This window comes from Micrasema longulum, unplaced genomic scaffold (genome assembly GCF_059751315.1).
Source record: "Micrasema longulum isolate JH-2025_06_02 unplaced genomic scaffold, ASM5975131v1 h1tg000624l, whole genome shotgun sequence".
Taxonomy (NCBI): Eukaryota; Metazoa; Arthropoda; class Insecta; order Trichoptera; family Brachycentridae; genus Micrasema; species Micrasema longulum.
The window spans coordinates 1-20,752 of NW_028277820.1; the positions used below are offsets into that span (position 1 = coordinate 1).

Consider the following 20,752-nt stretch of genomic DNA (forward strand, 5'->3'; position numbering starts at 1 on the left):
AACTTATTTCTATCGTCGACATCACGGTAGATTAAGTTTGCAGAGGGATTTTTTCTGTAATTATGACTGTCAATATTTTCCATTCTTCCCATGCTGGGTTGTCTTTGGAAACGTATTTGGGTGTTTTTATTTTCACAATAAGAATTACCATGTTGAAATTCGGTATTAGATCGTCCAACACTCTTACTTCTTTGGAAGCGATTGTCATTGGGAAAACGCCCAACATTTTTTTCTCTAATATCTGTACGTCCAACACTCCTTTCGCGGCCTACGCTTCGCTCCTTTTGAAAATCTGGCCTTCTTATACTTCTATCATTGTCTCCCACAAAACGGCCAACACTTTGAGCTCGTAAAAATCGTGAACTAGGATTGGATTTGGTAAGCGTGATTGAATCGTTATCATAAGAACGCCCAACACTTAATCCCCTGGTCAGTCGATTCATGTTTATGTTTTGAGTATTATTCATACATTCGTTCAAAGAGTAGAATCTTTTCACGTTTGATTCGAAATTGTTCATTTGCAAATTTTCATTGGAATTCTTTGAGTTTCGCAAATTACCGTCCATTTGAAAATAGTCTCCAGGACCTTCTTCTCTCTGTACTAAGCGAGTAACACTCTGTCCCCTTTGAAAGGACCAATTACTGCCTGCCTCTATTTGAACTGGTCTTCCAGTATTGAGTTCCTGCTGGTCTCTTTTGAGAGCAAAGTTTTGCTCACTAGAATTCATATACCCTCTGTTCATTTTCGAGTTTGGATTGGAATATTCTTTTCTACTATCTAAACGTGAAATTTGAGGTTCTTGTTGTCCTGTGAACGTATTTCCCATATGATTATTTCTGTTTACATGAGCAATGGAATCGTTTTTCATAGGGAAAAAGGTCGAACCGTAGGACAAAAACCCGTTGTTTTGAAATCCAAAATTAGTAGACATGATATGACTCTCATCCCTCATGGGTGCAGGTAAAAGTGATCCACGCATTATGTTTAAATTACCCATCGAATAACCCAACAAAGGTTTTGGTTTTTTTCCTCTATAGTTAGCACTGACGGGAAAATCAACGGGAGCATATGGCATCGTGGTTTTTAAATCTCTTTCACTTAACATACTGTTCGTGTTATTTACTATGCGCATATCGGAGCATGGCGTCATCATATTTGGAGGAATAATTCCTGGAATGCGCATATCGGAGCATGGCGTCATCATATTTGGAGGAATAATTCCTGGAAGCGAAATAGAAGGCGTATTCATTTCCATACTGATCCTTTCATCAGATTTAGGACTTAAAATGTCAACACTGGGACAGTATGTTATTTGTCCAGCATAAACATGTTTTCTTGGTTGAATTATCTCATATGTTCTATGTGTTGGTGTTGCCCAAGGTGGTACGCAATTCGTTTCGTAAGGTGGTGAGATAAAATTATTGGATTTTTCACGTAAACTGGGAATTATTTTATTGAATTCGGGAAAATGTTGAATTGGATTAGGCGATTGTAAGGCTGGTTTAGTAAAATTCGGGTTTTCTGAATTCATAAATTTTGTGAGCGCGTCGGGTTTATCAGCACTTGAATCAATATTTGATCTGCAACTGGGATTTTGGGACACCGATTCCACTGTCTTCCTTATAATAGGATTAAAGCGCTCAAGTTCTTTAGGCGTGAATACGCGATTTATTATATCAACGTAATTTTCCACACTTTGTGTTGTTGGTTTTACGTCCATGTTTAATGAATTTGATGCTAAGAAAGCTTTTTTTTCTTTATACTTCTCCAAGCTTATACGCCGCGCTTTTTGACTGCACACATTTTGTAAACTACTTTCAGCAAAAAATTTATTAGAGTCTAAATTTTCTTCACTTTCTGGTAACCGAGAATCGTCAGCTAATGCTTTTAGTATATCTTCTTCAAAACTACTCTTAACAGTATCTATTGAAAGAGTATTATTTAAAATCGGAGGCTGTTCGGCTTCGGATTTGCTTGCATTTGCTATAGTTTTTACAGCACATTTTTCAAGAGGTGTTTTGTTTTTAATAGGTGAGATTTCAGAATTTATAATGTCGACCATCTTTTCTATCAATGATGTTTGTTTTTTTGACGAAATATTTTCAATTTTACTTTCAATAAGAGCACTTTTACTGTCGAAGCCCCCATCGTTTTTAGATTTAAATAAATCCTCTTTACTTTTTAATGTACAATCGTCTCTTAACTTCTCAATTACATCGACATTTTTAGGAACTAAATGTACTTTACGATCTTTTATACTAAAACGAATTTGCTTTTTTAAATCAGTATTTTTATCTGACTGTTTCGGAAGATCTTGTTTGCCGAGTTTCTCAAAATCAATTTTGACGTTATTGGTTTTATTGCCAAATTGGTTGTCACGGTTGAAACAATTTATTGAACTTATATCTAAATGTTGATCTTTAGGTGTCACTAAATTACCGTACAGTAATTTAATATTTTCTTCTTCCTCTTCTTCGCTTTCACCAATTTCGCCTTCTTCTTTGTCTTTTTCATTCTTTTTATGTTTTACAGCTTCAACAGAAGACATTTCATTTGTACTAGATAGAGCTTCAAAAAGATTTTCTTCTTCAATTGCTTGTACAATTTTTTCCCTCTTTTTGCGTAATTCACTCAGTTCTCTTTTCTTTTCTTCAGACGACTCGCGTTTACTGAGTTTTTTTAATTTATCATTTGTTACTTTATTTCTTTCTGTAGTGTATGCCTTTGAGCCAACGGTTCGAGATTTTCGCTCGACATCAAATTCTTTGCATTTGTAACGAGTAGGTGATTTACAAACGTTTCTTCTTTCTGAACTGGACGAATAACTGGATTTCGATTGAGAACGGTGTTTTACAACACTACATGATTCCCGGCGAGTAAATAACTTAAAATCTTTCGGTTGATTTATCGCGGATTTAATCGAGGTTGGTGACTTACTCTCAGATCTCTTAGATTTGCCTGAATATTTTTCACTTGGAAATCTAACCGGTGATATTAGAATGCGTGTATAGTTTCGATTGCTGAAGGTCGATTTATTTTTTGGGTTTGTATCAACTGTTTTAGGCGAACGATTTCCAGAACAGCATTTTTTTATAAATGCTTCACACTCGGATATGTGAACTGTGCTATCCATTACAGAATTCGGTGTTCCTTTATTCGACACAAAATGAGTCGTCACGAACTCAATCTCTTTCTCAAAAATATTTCCTATTTGATTTAGTGAATCGTGGTTTCTCGGTGGCTCTCCCACAGCCTGTGAAGAATCTTCAACAGAAGCACTAAAATGAGACATAGATACTATGTCTTTTAATTTTGCTCGCGAATCATCAAGCTGTTTTTTTGGAGTACTGGGTGTTTCGATTCTTAATGGACTCTGTTCCTTCACTTTAATCGAGGAGTTTGGTACAGAATCCGGAATTTCCTTGTAAAAGTTCATATTCATTGAACTTATGACTGTGACAGACGGAATGTCTACGTTTTCCAGGGGAGAATTATTACCAATAAGTGTAGGTGCGAAACCGATTATTTGTTTCTACAATGTGAAAATACATCAAATGAATAAGAAAAAAATACATGGTTAGATATTATACAATTAAAGGCGGCGTTCTTTAAAGTTTTTTTAAAAATATTTTTAATAAATGACATTATTTTACCTCTTGAACTTTTTGGCGCAACTTCATTAAAACTAGTTCGCATTTCTTGAGATTATCCATCTTCATCCTAAAAGAACTTAACTTTTAGACAATTTTATTTTTTCATAATAAAAAAAAGACTATTGCCGCATGCCTTTTATTTATATATATACTTAAATGACTAATTTTGAAACAAATTTGACTAGGCGAAGGGGTTCATTCAAGATCAGTAAATTATAGGACCCGCTATAATTGTATTATTATTTAAAAATTTACTTTTATATTAGCTGTTTATATTTAAAATTTTAAAAAACTTGTGTTCACCTTTTATTACTTAAAAGTAAGTTTTTTAATCCTTGTATTTTAGAAAATTGTATTCCAATGCCATCTCCTGTAGCAGTCTTTAATCTATTTTCCATGGTATCTAAAAATGGCAAATACTCCTTCATTTCTGCCAGCTTTCTATCATATGCAATATCTTCTGGGTCCATCGTTGATTTGTCTGCTTTTTAGTATACTTATATAATACTATCTGAAAATAGCCAGCATGGATAGTGTTTATTATTAAAGGATAATAAAAATAAATGTCAATTATTTTATTTTTTTAATGATTGGAATTTCGTAAATTGTAAAAAATAATAACTTAAACTAGAAAAGACATATAAGTGGGTAGTATTTGGCACCTTTTTCATTCTAAATTTGTCGCAACAGAGGAGAAAAACATTTTTGAGGAGGGAACATGAAATTCTAGGCATTTACAGAGCTTATGACCTGTCAATCGGCTGGTTTAAGTGGCCACATTACACACCGTGTAACATTCACAATTTTGCCTATGTTTAAACATTAACATTTCCACAACTCTTCCATCTTTTGACTTTTGTTAAGTAAAAGAGCTGCAAAAATGTTTTCCCTCTCTTTATTGCGACAAATTCAGATATATTTTTTTTGCAAAAAAGACTTAAATATAACAAAATGTATAAATAAATAACTCCCTGGTGAGAAAATCCAGAATGTTAACAAACATTTGGACAAACCCAATATTATATTTTTGACTATCAGTATAATTATTCCATCCAATGTTGAAACGTATTCAAAGGGTCATTTTAAAAATCTAGTAATAGCTTACATTATCTGGTGCCGCGGCTTATACTTTTTTTTTATTTGAAAATTTATTTATTAACCCTTACGGATTATTACATTCGTTATATAATATTATATAAGTCATGCCAGTCTAAGCCTATATTAAGCTTATATTGCTACTGATATACACGGATTCACCAAATCTGGCGGCTGGCTACCCTATACTAATTACTGTCCTTCCTGGGATTCGATAAAAAAATAATCGGTCATTTGAGAACTGTGACTCTGATTTGAAACGCTCTTCATTCTGTTGATAAACCAGCGTTTTATAAAAAAAATAAAGGATAATAATAACAAAATACGCTATTCGCTACCTTAGTTAGACATAAAAATTTAATTAAAAAAATATTTTTTAAATGCATTTCTGTGATTTCTGAAAATTGTACACTGTTGAGGTTTCTCAAATGCCCGATTTAATTATGTAGCTTGACTATATTCTTCAGGCTTAAAAAGGACAGTAAACCATTTGTAATTCTCAGAACCAGACGACTATGGTCGTGAATCCTACTATAGTTTGTAACAGCCGCCAACAGTTCACTGTTATTATTTTAAATTACAGATTCTTCAGTAGCTAATTTTAATCGCTTTCTTAGAAAGAAAAACTAAACGATAGTGAATCAGTTCGCTCTTGGCATTTGACTTGTGTGTTTTGTGTGTTGTCACTTATCTGACGTCCTTCGCCCACTCCGCTCCCCGCTCTGAACTAAGGTATACGCTGTTGGTCGCCACCTTGACTTTTTTATTACGCTCGCCTCTATGAACCAACACGGCCCGTTGAAAGACCTTTGAGGTTGACTTAGCGGTCAGTGCTTTCTCGGATCGCCAGACTCCCAGGCCTCCCGTTAACGCCGGGTAAGCCGATTGCGAACAACCAGTAAGACAAGGCCGCCACACTTTCTTTGATAAACACTTTCTTTGATAATAAGGAATATCAAGAATAATCTTGTTCCAAAACCCGTATAATACAGGCACCTTCTAGAGTGAAAGTTTAAAAACTTAAAAATGTTGGTACAAATGATTATTTTGAAAGGGCGGTTAGACGTAGACTGATAGTAGAGTGTGAAGAAAGTATGAGCATTAATAATATGTGGAAGTGTTTTAAAAAAAAAGTATGTGTAAATCAGCAACAGAAGTACGCGGTATGGCAAAGAAGATAGAAAGATTAAGCATGGTGGGACGATGAAATAAAAAAGCTCGTTTAAGAAAAGAAGGAAGGGTGGTTAATCTTGTTGACAACGGATTCCAGCAAGTATGCCGCAATTTTTTTTTTATGAATTCAATGTCAGAAAAAAGAGAAACAGGGTATGTGTGAATGAAAAAAATAGCTGAAGGAAAGTGAGGGAATGAAAATGAAAAAAATATTTGAAGAAAAATTTTGGGAAACGGTAAAAAATCCCGAAACAGTAGTGATAGCGAATGTATGACAGCAGTGAAAGATGGAAAAATGGTGACGAAAAATAGTGGAGTTAAAACAAGATGGAAGGGATATTTTGAGGTGTACGAAACGCACACAGGAAATATAGCCAGTGCTTCATCTTCTCAAGTAAATATAAATGCAGGTGACGATGTGAGAGAGATAAGAACGGAAGAAATAAAAAATGCTGTGAAGTATATGAAGAATGGGAAAGCAAAATATTCTGATAACGTTGCCACAGAGTTTAAAAAGGCAGGTGGTGAAATATTTTTTGTATAGCTTTTTAACCGAAGTTTAGAGTAAGAAAGGTAGAGTAAGATCGAAGAAAGGCTTTTGTTATGTCTCCATGCAAGGGAAAATACTCTTAGGTGTAATGCTGAAACTATAGATATATCAGCATTTTAAGCGCAGTTGGCATAATATATGGTAGAATACTGATTGTGAGAGTAAGAAAAGTGACTAAAGATAGAATGTGGGTGGCTTTATGAATGGAAGAGGATGTATGGATCAAATATTTGCTCTGCGAAATTTAACAGATATTTTTTTGGCTAAGCACCAGAGCCTTTACTGTGCATTCGTCGATCTGTAAAAAGCGTTTGATAGAGTTGACAGAGAAAAATTGTGGAAGATTTTATCTGAGTACGGAGTGAATGGTAACCTAATACGGGCTATTGCATCGCAGTATTAGGATAGCACAGCATGTGTGAGGGTAAATGGGACATTCAAATCGTGGATTGACATTCTTAAAGGAGTCAAACAGAGATGTGTTATGTCGCCGTGGTTGTTAACTAATACACCGATAACCATATGAAAGAGCTAAAAGATTTAAGAATGGGAGTAAAAATGGGTCATTTAACTGTCTATTGTGTTTTGCAATTCTTAGTCCACGATGTATGCAAGAAAAGCTACTTGCTGTGTGTCTGAAAGTGATGGTTTTTGAGAAGGATCAAAGTATAACTAAATGTGAGATCAGTGTGAACGGAGAGGTTCTAAATCAATTAGAACAATTTGTGTATCTGGTGAATATGTTTACTAGTGACGGAGAGATCAATAAAGATATTGAAAGGAGGGTGAATGCCGGGAACAGGGTAAACGATGATCTTAAATCTACCTTGGCAAACAAATATGTGTAGCAGGTGGCCAAACTAACCGTTCACAATGGGATTCTGGTGCCAGCCCTTATGTATTCCCATAAATATGGAATTGGAAAAACAATTATGAAAGTAGACTGAATACCGTCGAAATGCTGTCAAAATGCTCTCAGGCGAATGTATGGGAAAACGATGTATGATAGGTGCACAAATGTCGAGATCCATGCATTATGTTAGACTGAGATCAACAAAATTAAGAAGGGGTTGCTGCGATGGTTTGGACATGTAGAGCGAATAGACACTAAAAGAACGGCTAAAAAGATCTACGATCCAAAGGTTGATGGATGCAGAAAACGAGGAATACCGAGAAAGCCCGGCATGACCATCACCAGCCCTCTTGTGTCCAATGGTGAACATAGACCTCCCCCTTAGATCTCCATATCCTAAGTGATCCGCATCCAACCACTTCCTGTAACCCGTCATATATCATCAGACCACCTTGCCTGAGGCCTGCCGATATTTTTTCTACCTGTTCTATGTCGCTATTCCAGGACTGTTTTACTTCGTCTGTGGTTCTAGCTATATGACCAGCCCCGCTCCATTTTTGGTTAACAGCCCTGTGGACTACGTCGTCAGCCCTGGATCACGCTCTTATCCATGTATCAGTTCTTCTGTCTCTTTATTAAATATCCAGCATTCTCCTTTTCATAGCCTTTTGTGTCACTGATAATTTGTGTAAAAAATTGTTAGTGTACACACAGTTTCACAGCCGTATGTATAGGGAGAACACAAGCATCATCAAGATTCTTTTTAAAGTCATGTGAATACTTCGGAGACTTCAGGATATAATATGACAGTTTACCAAAGGCTGCCCCTGCTAGACCTCGCTTTTTTTCGATTTCCATCTATTGATTCTCTTTCCCGAGCTGTATTTCATGCCCTAGGTATATATAACTATCAACATTTTCTATAGCTCGTCCATTTACCAAGATGTTATTGGTTTTCATTTCTCGTTACTTGTTTTTGAAACAGTAATTTTCAAGCCTATTTTCGGGTATGCTGTATTAACTTCATTAAGGTTTTCAAGATCCTTTTTATCTTTGACAAAAAGGACTATATCGTCTGCGAACCAGAGATTGATTATAAGTTTGCCGTTGATGTTGATACCTTTATCGTTCTAGTAAAGACAACTTCCAGAGCTCGAGTAAATAGTTTAGGGGATTTTGTGTCGTCTTACTCTTCTTTCACCGAACTTTTTGGATGGTTCTTAAAGTATTTCCTTTTAAAGAGTTGTTAATTGATGCAGCTATACTGTATTGCTATTTAAATAGTACTTGATTAATCCTTCTACAGATGTTTTCCACAGAGAGTGGAATACAAACTATGTTGGCTCATGAAGTTGTGTAAGTCACTGCACAACCCTGCTCCGGATTCTCTTAAAGAACTATGCATTCCAGATGAACTAGCTGAAAGACGTCTTACGCTTAGACCAGCTACATCTACGGCAATAGGAAAGATTATTATGCATGTACACAACCAGCGCACTAAATCCGGTGAACGCGGATTTGCGGTAGCAGGCCTTATTTTTTTAATTTATTTTATTTATTTACAATTTTAAAAAACCCGTTAGGGTTACATTAGAAATTTTATATTGTCTGGTCATTTTATGTCTCGTCTAGTCTAGTTAGTTCAGTCATCATGTGCTTTTTCAGATTGATTTTAAATGTGTCTCCAGTAAAAGTTTTCAAGTAGTAATGTAAGTTGTCGTAGTGTTTAAGTCCATTATGTAGTATTTTTTACTGTCCTGTGTTTGTCTTTGCTTTTTCAATATGATAGTGTTGTTGTTGTCTGGTGTTATATTTGTGTATGTCAGCATTTTCGACTAATATTATGTCATAGTCTTGTATGTTTCCCAGTTTTATGGCATGGAATGCTCTTCCGGCAGAGGTACGACACTGTGAATGATGTTTCGAAATAAACTTTTTGTTTTGTCACTTACGTCGAAAGCTGCTGCTAGCTCAGTCTTAGTTTGAAATGGGTTTGGCTTCCATTATCTCTGACAATTTCTCATCCAACATTAGTCTTTAGAAATTTCCCGAGTGGAAGTGATTGAACCAAAAACGTGCAATGCGTTCGCTTGCGATGTTTAGCACGTGCACTTCATTGATATTATTATTATAATAAATAACTTACACAGCGCCATTTTAGTAATGTAATACCTCAAGGGCGCTTTACAAAGCGATTAAATAAATTTAATTTTAACTTTTTGAATTTGTAATTTAAGTAAAACAATTTACTCTGTTATCGGTTTTAAATTTTTCCGAAACATCACTTCACTCTCACAGTTTCACACTTCATTGTATGCCGTCTACGCCGCGTTATTACCAAAACGGAATTCGTATTTAAAAAAACATACGAATTTTTAGCTTTTCTACAATTAAATTGATGAAAATATCTGAGGAATAACAAAGGACTAATTTTCAAAACAATAACATGACTTTAAAGCAAAAAATACTTGAATTCGGAATCAATTGGTAAAAGTTCTCAGTAAAGAAAAAAATCATAGATTTATTTATTTTATTTATTTATTTCACATAAAACTTTTTTTCTTTTCTTTTCTATATGAATACCTCACCTTTCTTTATATTTTTACAACAACCATATTCCACAATAGGATATAACTTCAAATAATTGCGGAGTTTAATTGATTATCAATTTGGTAATCGAATACTTTCCGAATAAATAAATAATCGAACATAAATAAATAATCTAATATCAAAATAACCAAAGAATCACTTTGTCAAAATAATAGAATAACTCATTTGAAACCTCAATAAACGATTATTCGCATCAGCACTAAACAACTTAAATTCGGGTGTAATCTAATTTCCTATTTTAAAAACGATTACACGTAGGATTAAGCGTGTCTTTTTAAAAAATAACTTACTGGATTGGGTGGTTAATGACTGTAAAAAAGTGACAGAATCCCTTAAAAACTATTCGTGAAAAAAAATTATCGTGTCATTTGACTTTTTTATTCAGTTTAAATTTAATCTAAGCCCTTGATATTATCATAGCAAAGCATAAATTATTATTTTTTTTACATAAAATCCTACCGAGAAAAAACTATGACGGTAGAAACGTAGGTAGTGGTGCTAGTATCAGTCGAATGACTATTAAATGTGTAGGTAGGTATAATATTATGTTTTAAGTATGAAAAAATACTTTTGAATACCCAATAAATTTCAATAGTTTACTATTCGTATTACATTGTTCTAGTGCCAACAGTTTCATATTATACATGCATTAGTTACTAAAAAAAGGTTAAAATGTAAAATAATATGTCCGTGGGGTTTTCGTTTGGTTTAGTATACAAACGGGTGTAAAAGTAACTGGAAATAACGTCAAATGCACACGTCTCAAGAGCCGAAACTGCGATCTACTTATGTACCTAGTATCGAAACCCCCAGCGGAATATGATCACAACGAGGAATAAAGAATTGGAAATACTTTATATTTTTATACACTTAACGAGTTAATTTCGAGTTCAAATTATAATTTGAAATTCAATTGTATTATAAGCACCATGAAGATCAATAGTCATTACAAAATGGCGACCTGTCCCTAAAAGCGGACTTGCGCCACACATACGTAGATGCACAACTCTTGCATAATAACGTATCGAAATACTCTGCACTCATCACTCAGTTCATTAATATTATTAGATTACAATATTTCGGTATTATAAATAAGAAAAACTAGCTGTGAAGAAACACAAACCTGACTATTTATTACAATGTTTTAAACGGAACTCGGAGCGCAGACACGCCTTGCCTCCACATCTAGCGACCGCGGACAAATGAACTGCTGCTTTCCGTCAGAAGCTAACTTCACGTCGCTATGCTACTGTAATATAAATCTGAAACATGGCTTCTCTCTGTAATTTGACTTATTTCGAAGAATAATGTAACATGCGCTCCAAAGCCTGTATATAATGAAATAAACTATTGTTTGACAGGACTTTTTGTTCCTAAAAACCTACTAAAACATTAGGTAAAGCGGCTGCATATTGCATATTTCTACACGTATCTACTTGTAGAACCTACAAACAAACCTTGTTTTACGCATTGATGTTATACCTCAATATTCTAGTTCTACGTACTTACCCACAACAACGCGAACCTAACTCAGACGTTAGTATTTTGTCATATTTATTGTCGTTTTTAGAATCAACGGACAAATCATTTTGACAAAAGCAAAGTCTAGATCACATCACTTTTACTCGCGTATAATTGAAAATGTGAAACGGACTACACAAGTTCTTTATAATAAGTTCTAAATAATAACCGTGAGTTGTTAAAACAAAATTGCGACGCTTTGTTTTGTTTTAGCTTTTACACGTTTTCACAGCTGCAGGTACATCGGACATATGCGGCAGACTGGAGAACTTATGCGGTCCTGTGTTTGTGCTAAGGAACATGAAGTTGCAGAGGATAGCGGGTGACAGGTACAGGAGAGCGGACAGGGTTGGGACGGGTCGTGGGTACGATAGGAGTGAAGTAACTATATTTATAATCTGTGGAGTGAAGGACCTGACAATCAGAGAATTTATTATACGTCCGAAATGGAAAGGCCGTGTCTTCAATTTGCTGCCTGTGATCTGTAACAGCAACGCAGGTTGGAAAAGGGGTTTTAAAGTCCCAATATTTTTAGACAAATAATGGAAAAGGTAAATACGCATACCGAGTGCCTCATTGTCATGTCACTGTTGCGGTTGACCCCCGATCGTGTTTATCGCTATGTAATGCATTTTGATGCACAGTGTATTATATTTTTTAAATATCTGTGTGAATTGCATAAATCCGTACAGGTCGTCTCCGGTGCGCTTGCTCTATTCTTTGTATTCACGAAACGCTCCAAGATTGCAATAGGAAAATTCGATCTTAGTTAACTTTCCCGACATTTTTTAACATATAAATGATTTTTTATTTATACATACTTACCTAATAACATTATTATTAAAACTACAGTATACTTTATTGGTTAGTTGATTTCGTTCCATTATCACAATGAGAAAATAACCTGAAAATATTATTGACATTGATGACCGTGATTATAAATTGCACCTACTGTCGGATACATGCCCTAGCCCCGCTTTGAATGAGAAGACAATATTTAATGGATACCACTTCCTTTACAGATCTTTTGAATTTAACATTAACCCTAAAGATTTTCTTCCCCTTTATCCTTTTTCATTTAATGTTTCTATATACGCCCCAAATATTGAACTCACATTTGGAGTTGAAAGCCACCTACAGCCCTGGTGTACATTGAACCGTATTTGGTCGTCAAGATGGATAGGTTGAAGAATTATCTACGCTGATGGATCTCGGTCAGATTCGCCAACCCACACAGGTGCGGCCATATATTGTGAAGACGATGACTCAAAGATTCTAAAAATTGCACAATAATGCATCTGTATTTACAGCGGAATGTATCGCAATCCGAGAAGCTGTCGAGTATGCTTTAAGCTTACAATATGGCTGTGGGATATGCTTAAGGTTCCCATCCATTCCGATATGTCAGGACTGTTACCGTTATTGAGCCCTCTGCCCTGACAAAACCTATAATGTTTTGATTTAAATGTGCGCAATACAGCAACGCTGTTAACGAACAAAAACCTTCCGCAGCCCAGCTGTAGATAGGCGGCAAATGCTTTCAGCAATTTGTGTATCTAAAGAACTTCATAGAAGCTGAACTCGCCTCGGAAGAGTAGAAATAGATTGATTCTGTGGAAGAGAAGTGGATTAATTTTTGTCAATTGTTGAAATTATGCAAGTATCTATTTTCAATTCCTCCCAATGACGCCACAGTAGAAAGAGCCTAGTGGACCGATACGTCTGCTTCCAGGGACTGCAGAATCGTACATTGCAGTATTAGGTTAATTTTAAGATGACTTGCACTGAGTTCTATAGATACATAAAAGTGCAAAAATAACTGCTCTAACTAGTAAAATTACCAGAAGTATGCTCCGCAAGAAACATAAAATGTAGGGAAAATATTTATATAATATCTTTTTTATTCGATATAAAATTGCCTTTCCCGACGAGACTGGCCAAATATGACAACCCTGGGTATGCTTCAACATTTTTGCTAACTACAGTAACCAAAGGTAAATAATAGTAAATACTTTTCATCAGTGACATAAGTAAATAAAATAGTTTGTTAGTATGATAGGGTAAAACTACACAATACACTTTTATTATCTGGGCTTTCAGAATCATACTGCTGCTCTAAGGGTAAAACCGAATCTAAAAATAATTTAATCACTTTTTTTACTGCTGTTCCAAAAGCCATTGAATAAAATGATAATTGACATTGTATAAAAGAATTCGGACAGCCAAGATGTGTTTAGAATGTCAATCCATTTTTTTTTAAACTACCAAAAATTTTTATATTTGCCTCTCACGCACAAATGTATGAATGTGACCTAATCGATACCCCGGTTCTGTAGGGAAATAACTCAAAATCTAAAAATTTTGAGTTAATGATGCTAGACGGTAAATAAACACTCCCTTTCCATATTTCAATTTAAAAATCCGTCAAATTTGACTAGGGAACACTGTCATTAATGTAAAAAAGTAATACATAAATTGTAAATGAACAAATAAATAAAATAAGTGCATGTTACTCAAAATGAGCTATTTTGCGTTATTTCCCTATGGAACTAGGGTATCATAATGCTAGGATAAACAGTCATAATTGTATGTTTTTGACCAATTAGCGCTTTCACCCTGTATCTTTAGACTGATAAATATTTACACGTATGAAAATGCCTGTTCGAGGGTGAATGCGCTGATTTTATAAGTAGAAGTGTTCTGAGTACTTTAAGTTTTATTAAGATTAAAATTATTATTTTTTTATAATGGAATTCCATCAAGAATTGTCAATAAATAACATAAATTGAATTATTGTTAATTATTTTTACCAAACATTTATTTTTTATGAAACTACAATCATCAAATAACAAATACTACTATTCATATGGGTAAAGCAGCATTCACACGAGGACAATGTTGGTTCACGAGGTGAAGTCTTAACCGTGTAGGGCGGAACAATGAGACAAAACAATTTGACGGAACATTAAATGCGGAACTCTGTAAAAATTAATAAATGACGACGCGCATTACGTGATGTGCGGAAGATACTGACTTCTCATCTTATTAGTCAGTTTAATGAGTACATTGTTGATATCTTTATTTGATTCACGGACACAATTGTCAACTTGTGATTAGGGAAATAGAACATGTACACCACTCCCGAATAGTCAAGATCCATTTGTATGACCCACGGCCACCGAGGTCAGAGACTTCAACCGGATTGAGTCTAACATGGCCAATTTAAACTCTTATTGTAAAATAAATAAACATTTTCCATAATTCCAATTTATTTTTAAGCCATCTAGTTAAATAACCCACATTAAAAAATATAGGAAGTAATTTAAGATTTCAAGGAATGTTTTTTCTTTTTTTTGTATCCATAAAATTGCAGGACTGTAGAAAAAAAAACAATTACCATAATGACAATATTTATTTTTTAATACTACGAGAATTTAGTGTTTCACTTCTATTTATCCCAATAAAAGAACATTATATTATACTTGACCTGCTATATATGGCTAAATATTGGAAGAAAACCATTGATATATTATATGGATACACTAGATACAGCACTAAGCACTCGTCCTGCATTCCACCCTACCTAAGTTCCAGAATCTAGCTTGTCAGCAAACGTGAAGCAGCGTAAAAAGGCGCGACATACGGCTTCGAATTCACAGCAAACTGGCATATACAGTTAAGTCTTTTTTACTCTACTAAGCGTTTTGCACGGCAATGTTAACGCGACAACGCTCATTTTTCGGAACGTAATTTCAAATTTTTGTTCTATGAAGCATCATCTCAATATAGTTATACTCAGAGATAATGTAGAACTATAACTGATTATACTACAGTGACCAAAACTGGTTACAGGACCTAAGTGTTCGTCGGTCAATGAAAAAAATAAGCAAAATTCTTCAAAACTAAAAAGGAACAGATGAAATGTTTCTAGAGTTTTTATTTTATTTTACTGGTTTACCAGAAGGAATAACGCAGATTCAGTTGATTCCTATTTCCCATTTGGAGTTTTTTTATTATTATAAAAATACTGATTCAATAGGCAATTAAAAAAAAAAAGAGGTTGGTGTCACCACTAATAAAAATGACATTTGAAAATATATTTCTGGATTCACTATTCGGAAGAACTTCAAATTTCACTTTTTTTATTTCGAACATCATAAAAAACACTTCGGTCTTAAAAAAATTTGATCTAATGGCGACAAATACTATATTTGTAGGTTTAATGAAGATGTAATTATTTCGACGAGAAAACAATACGTTAGGAAGGCAATTGCAATTTATTATGTAAAATAACAGCAAACTACACTATACCGATTAAATGATTTTAAAATTATCCACGAGTAAATCAAAAATATTCCGTGCTACAGCAGCGAAAACAAGAATGTTTTGTTCCGCCCACACATTCCTTCATTTATCATTTGGAAATTTCCCATATAAGTCGGGAGCACAGACTACAGATTACAGGTGGATTACAGATATCTGTCGGGAGTCGGGAGTCGCAGCCAATAGCGGAGTATCAGACAACAGATGTTGCCAGTTGCCAAACATCAAACTGACCGTGCCATGGTGCCATAGAGGATAAAAATAGAAGCTGACTTTAACATCAACATTACCGGTGGGTACTTATGAAAAAGGAAACTTCAGCTAAAACCATTGCCCGTATTGAAATTTTAAGTTTTATCTAAGTGAAATTTAATTTTCTGTATGAAAAACAAAATATTACTTTTTTTTTTAAATCTTCAATTACGGGTTACCGATAAATAAATATCGCTTTTACTTTACACCGTCCTCATATTTTAGCCCAGTTAAATTACGCAAAAAGGGCAATCGGTGGGAAAAATCCCATAGTTTTGGAAACGGTCTTAAAAGCTTTCATTAGACTTGGGTTGATATGTGTCAAAAGTCCCCGGGGGGGGGGGGGGGATTTAAATATACCATTTTTCAGATGCATAATCTCGTAAACTATTACTCCACCCCTTTGAGCCTCACATTTTTTTATGCTGTCAGGGTAAATCTAAATATAATAATGAACCGGGTTGTGGTCCAGTTGCTATTGTGTCGCGGACCCACGGATCAGAGGTTCGAGCTTCGCACCTCGCTCTACCACAACTTGGTTCCCAGTTACTAATAGTGAGTTATTTATAACTCGTTAAAAATGCCCCCCAAAAACTTACGTATTTAGGCAAATCAAGAATAATCTGTTACTCATAAGAATAACGCTATCAAAATCACACAGATATGATTTATTATAAATAACTCACGCACGGAAGGTTCCGGGTTCGATTCCTGGTGAGAACAAAAAAATTTAATGTAATTTTTCTCAAAAAACTTATCAATCGGTAGGATGCTAACCCGATACTCCCGAGATCTACCGATTTTGGGTAAAATCTACCGATTTACCGAATTCGATCAAAATTCTACTAATTTTAAAACATTTATATTCTTTCCGAATATTTTTTTCTACTACTTATTCGTCCCCAAAATAGACAATCCACTTATAAATCAATAAACCAAACATTCACTTTTTTTTGTTTGCCCATAAATCTACTTTTTATTTGTTTTTTTTTACCTACACACCACAATAGGTCAGGAGGCCAAATTACAGTGGTAAATCGTAGCACAGAATACTCAAGCTTGAGAAAAAATCATACTTTGAATTTTCATATTCTCTTCGGGAATCAAACCAGGAACCTTCCGTTCGTGATTCAAGCGTCTTAACAACTACACCACAGAGGCCGCCTTTTATGTTATAAATATTACACTTATAAATATTATTCTGAATTCTACTTATCCCTCGGTCGTACATAATAGATACGTTGATTAAGTACTTAAATTCCTTTAGGTAACATAAATTACACTTACTTAACTACTTAAATTCCCTTAGATAACATAAATTACACGTATTTATTAGACACTTTAAATTTAATTTTATTAGAAAATCGTAGAAAAATGAATGACCTCCTTTTTTTATTTAAAATTTTTAATTCGGAGCTCGATTGTTGTGAACTCCTGAATCTCATTAACTTCAAAATACTAGATTCACTAGAGTCACTAGAAGTAAGGAGTTGTTTGCAATTACGATTACATATACAATATACTAACTATGCACGACACTCTCCGATTCCGCGTTTACATTCCTTAGCTAACAAATTTACTTGTGAAATAGACATTTTTAATACGACAATTATCAATTTTAAAACGTTCTTAAATGCACTGTTTGAAACTAATTTTTTATGCCGTAATAAAACTTTCTTTTTCATACAATTCTTTCTCTGTTTTTGATGTGAATTATTATTTATTATTATCTTTTTCTGAAATTGATGTATCAAATATGTTTGTGAACCAGATATTATGTTATTATCTTAGATATACTTACTGTTAACTAATTTTTATTATTTGTTTTTAACAATAATTTGTTGATACCATTTTTTTTTATACTTATAAGTACATGTAAATGTTTTTTTTTCTTTTCTTTTTTACTATTTAAAGTTTCACTTTTTATTTTGCATGGCAGTATGCTTTTTATTGTTTCTACATGTATACAAAAAAGCGTTGTTTATCTTTTAAATTTTTACTCACTATGTTTGTACTTACCTGTATATTTTTTGTAAATGCCCCTTGGGCGTATTGTAAAATTAAATAAATAAAAAAAAAATTATGTCATTTCTCTTCATAATTTTCCAGTTTCTATTTTATTATATGGAATGTCAGCAGATCACTTTATACAGTTCCATATTTTATAATACGCGTCTGGAACAGCTATATTTTCAAGTCATAAACAAAGTAACACAAAGTAATCTAGCAATCACAGCGCGTTTACGGATTTTTTGATTTCACATTATTTATAACCCAATTTTAACCGCTATTTTAGGTGCATAAATATAATCTAAAAATATTTGACAGCGCGTTCTGTATGTTTATAGTAATTGAATTACGTAAGAAACGAAAGATACTGTCGATTTTGTAGAACGTCGTCTCTGTCGCACGCATCCAGTGTAGAATGAGTGTATGAATGACAAAAATGGCGCTATGCAAAGCGAATAAAGCTAAAGCTCGGGTTTCCTAGGACAGCGGTGCCCGTATTTTAACGGCCGTAGTGAACATTGCTGCGGTTGACAGCGGTCGTAACGGTGACTAGAGAGTGGTTTCCTATAAAAATGGTGTTGATAACACTGTTAAAAAATAAAACCACTCTCTAGTCACCACTACGACGGCTGTCCACCGCATCACCGTTCACTACGGCCGTTAAGATACGGGCACCGCTGTCCTAGGAAACCCTAGCTTAAGGTTTCCCAACGGTAACGGTACCGTCACGGAGCGATTGTCATGGAACGGCGGATGACGTCATTAAAATGTTGACTGTATAAATCAATGGCGCTGGTTCCCTAGAGAGCGTTGAGTGTGAGTGTCACGTCAAAGTGTTTCATCTAATTATTGGCAAAATTCATATTGATGGCGAACTTTTGATAATTTTAATGTAATAAATAAATCATTAAATATAGATTTACTTTCAAATAATCTTAATGACGTACGGTATTTGCTTTCGAAATAATTCGTAGTATTTTTTTCTTTTCTTTTGGATTTACATTATGTTACTATTAATTTTGTGTTCGAGAATATTTTTTAACTTACTGTGATGCTACTTGTGAAAACCTGTAATTGGCTTAGTTTTTACTTATTTTGTTATATATAACTAACATAATTATAGCTGTTGGTTATCCAAATAAATAAATAAATAAAAAACAACGGTGCCGCCATTTGCAGGATGGTTGTCACAGCGGTGCGAACTGTATTCGAACGGTTTTTCTAGCGAAGCGGTGAACTTTTTAGCTGCCAAAATTAGGCAGTCAAAGTAAAGCTAGGGTTTCCTAGGACAGCGGTGCCCGCATCTTAACGGCCGTAGTGAACGGCGATGCGGTGGACAGCCGTCGTAGAGGTGACAAGAGAGTGGTTTTATTTTTAACGGTTGTATCAACACCGCTTTCTTAGGAAACCACTCTTTAGTCACCGTTACGACGGCTGTCCACCGCATCACCGTTCACCACGGCCGTTAAGATACGGGCACCGCTGTCCTAGGAAACACTAGCTTAAGGGATTGTCTTTTTGTATATTATCGTTCCTTTCGGATCATTGATTGGAACATCCAAATTTCTACGATTAAAAATTATATACTCTTATTTACTTGAAAATAATACTGAAAATCACCAGACAAGATAAAAGAACAATTGGGTGAACTGATTAATACATTTGAAAAAATATATTTCATTTATCAATTGGTAAGTAAACACACAAAACAGTACACCATGAGGCCGACTTATCTCCACTAGATTTCTGTTAGCAAAATTTTGTCCCGTGAGAGGAAACGAAATAAATAAAATCAAAGAAAATAGTAAATAAGTATCCACCTCCCCCTAATTTTACCGGACTGAGTAGATAGGTGCGATACATGTGAAACGGGCCCGTACTTGGCAGACACAATCAATCATTTTTGGGCTATTCATATTATAGATACCGTAAATATGTTATTGTACGACTTGTAAACAAAGTAACGTACATTTTTTTATAATATGTACATTTTTAACATGATGTTAAATTCGCTTTGTTCATTTTTGCTGTGTTTGAATCTAATTAACTTATTTGCTCTAATTAGCGTGACTCATTTAGTAAAACTAATATTTAAAACTAATTACTAAAACAGCACATCAATTACTTCTATTTTTAAATATTTGTTTTAAAAGATCTAACAGAGTAAGTATCATTAAAAATTTAAGTACATAAATCATTTTGAAGATTTGTAACATTTTTGTTTTTAGTAAAATAAAGACGCATTTTCTGGATTTGACTTATAAATTATAATTTATGAATTTTCATGATCATTCTTACGCTTCAGGAATCTATTCAGGACTATTGCTCAACTCTTAATCCGTATTGTAAAACAACCATTATCCATACATAGTATTCGCGATGATTTTTAGAAAATAAAATGAAAGAACAATGCAATTAGGGTGAAGAATCTAGTTAATAATTTATTATTGTGAAATACAATCCACACCGATGACATTTATTTAGAAAAAAATGTCGAAATTATGACTATAACTTTATTATTATGTATACGGCCATAATCTTATAAAACCCTAAAATTGATTTTGTTTATGGTTGTATTTTGTTTCATATTTTGTGCCGATTTACCCACAGACTAGAAAGAGACACCAATCTACTATAGCAACACTAATCAAAAAAATATTTCTTAAAATTCATTTTCTTACATAACCTGAAATCGATTACGGAACATGCGC

At 34.1% G+C, this 20,752-nt stretch overlaps 1 long non-coding RNA gene across 2 annotated transcripts; it reads right to left on the reverse strand.

Moving 5' to 3' along the window:
- Window positions 1-2,507: 2,507 nt before the first annotated feature.
- LOC148280050 (uncharacterized) lies at window positions 2,508-11,749 on the reverse strand. 2 transcript variants are annotated; one of them, XR_015822713.1, is made up of 4 exons: window positions 11,445-11,749; window positions 3,958-4,165; window positions 3,655-3,721; window positions 2,508-3,533 (listed from the first exon to the last, which is right to left on the reverse strand). It is a non-coding gene; the product is annotated as an uncharacterized LOC148280050 (long non-coding RNA). The 2 variants fall into 2 exon arrangements; XR_015822714.1 differs by having other exon boundaries at window positions 11,059-11,709.
- Between the last annotated feature and the right edge of the window lie 9,003 nt (window positions 11,750-20,752).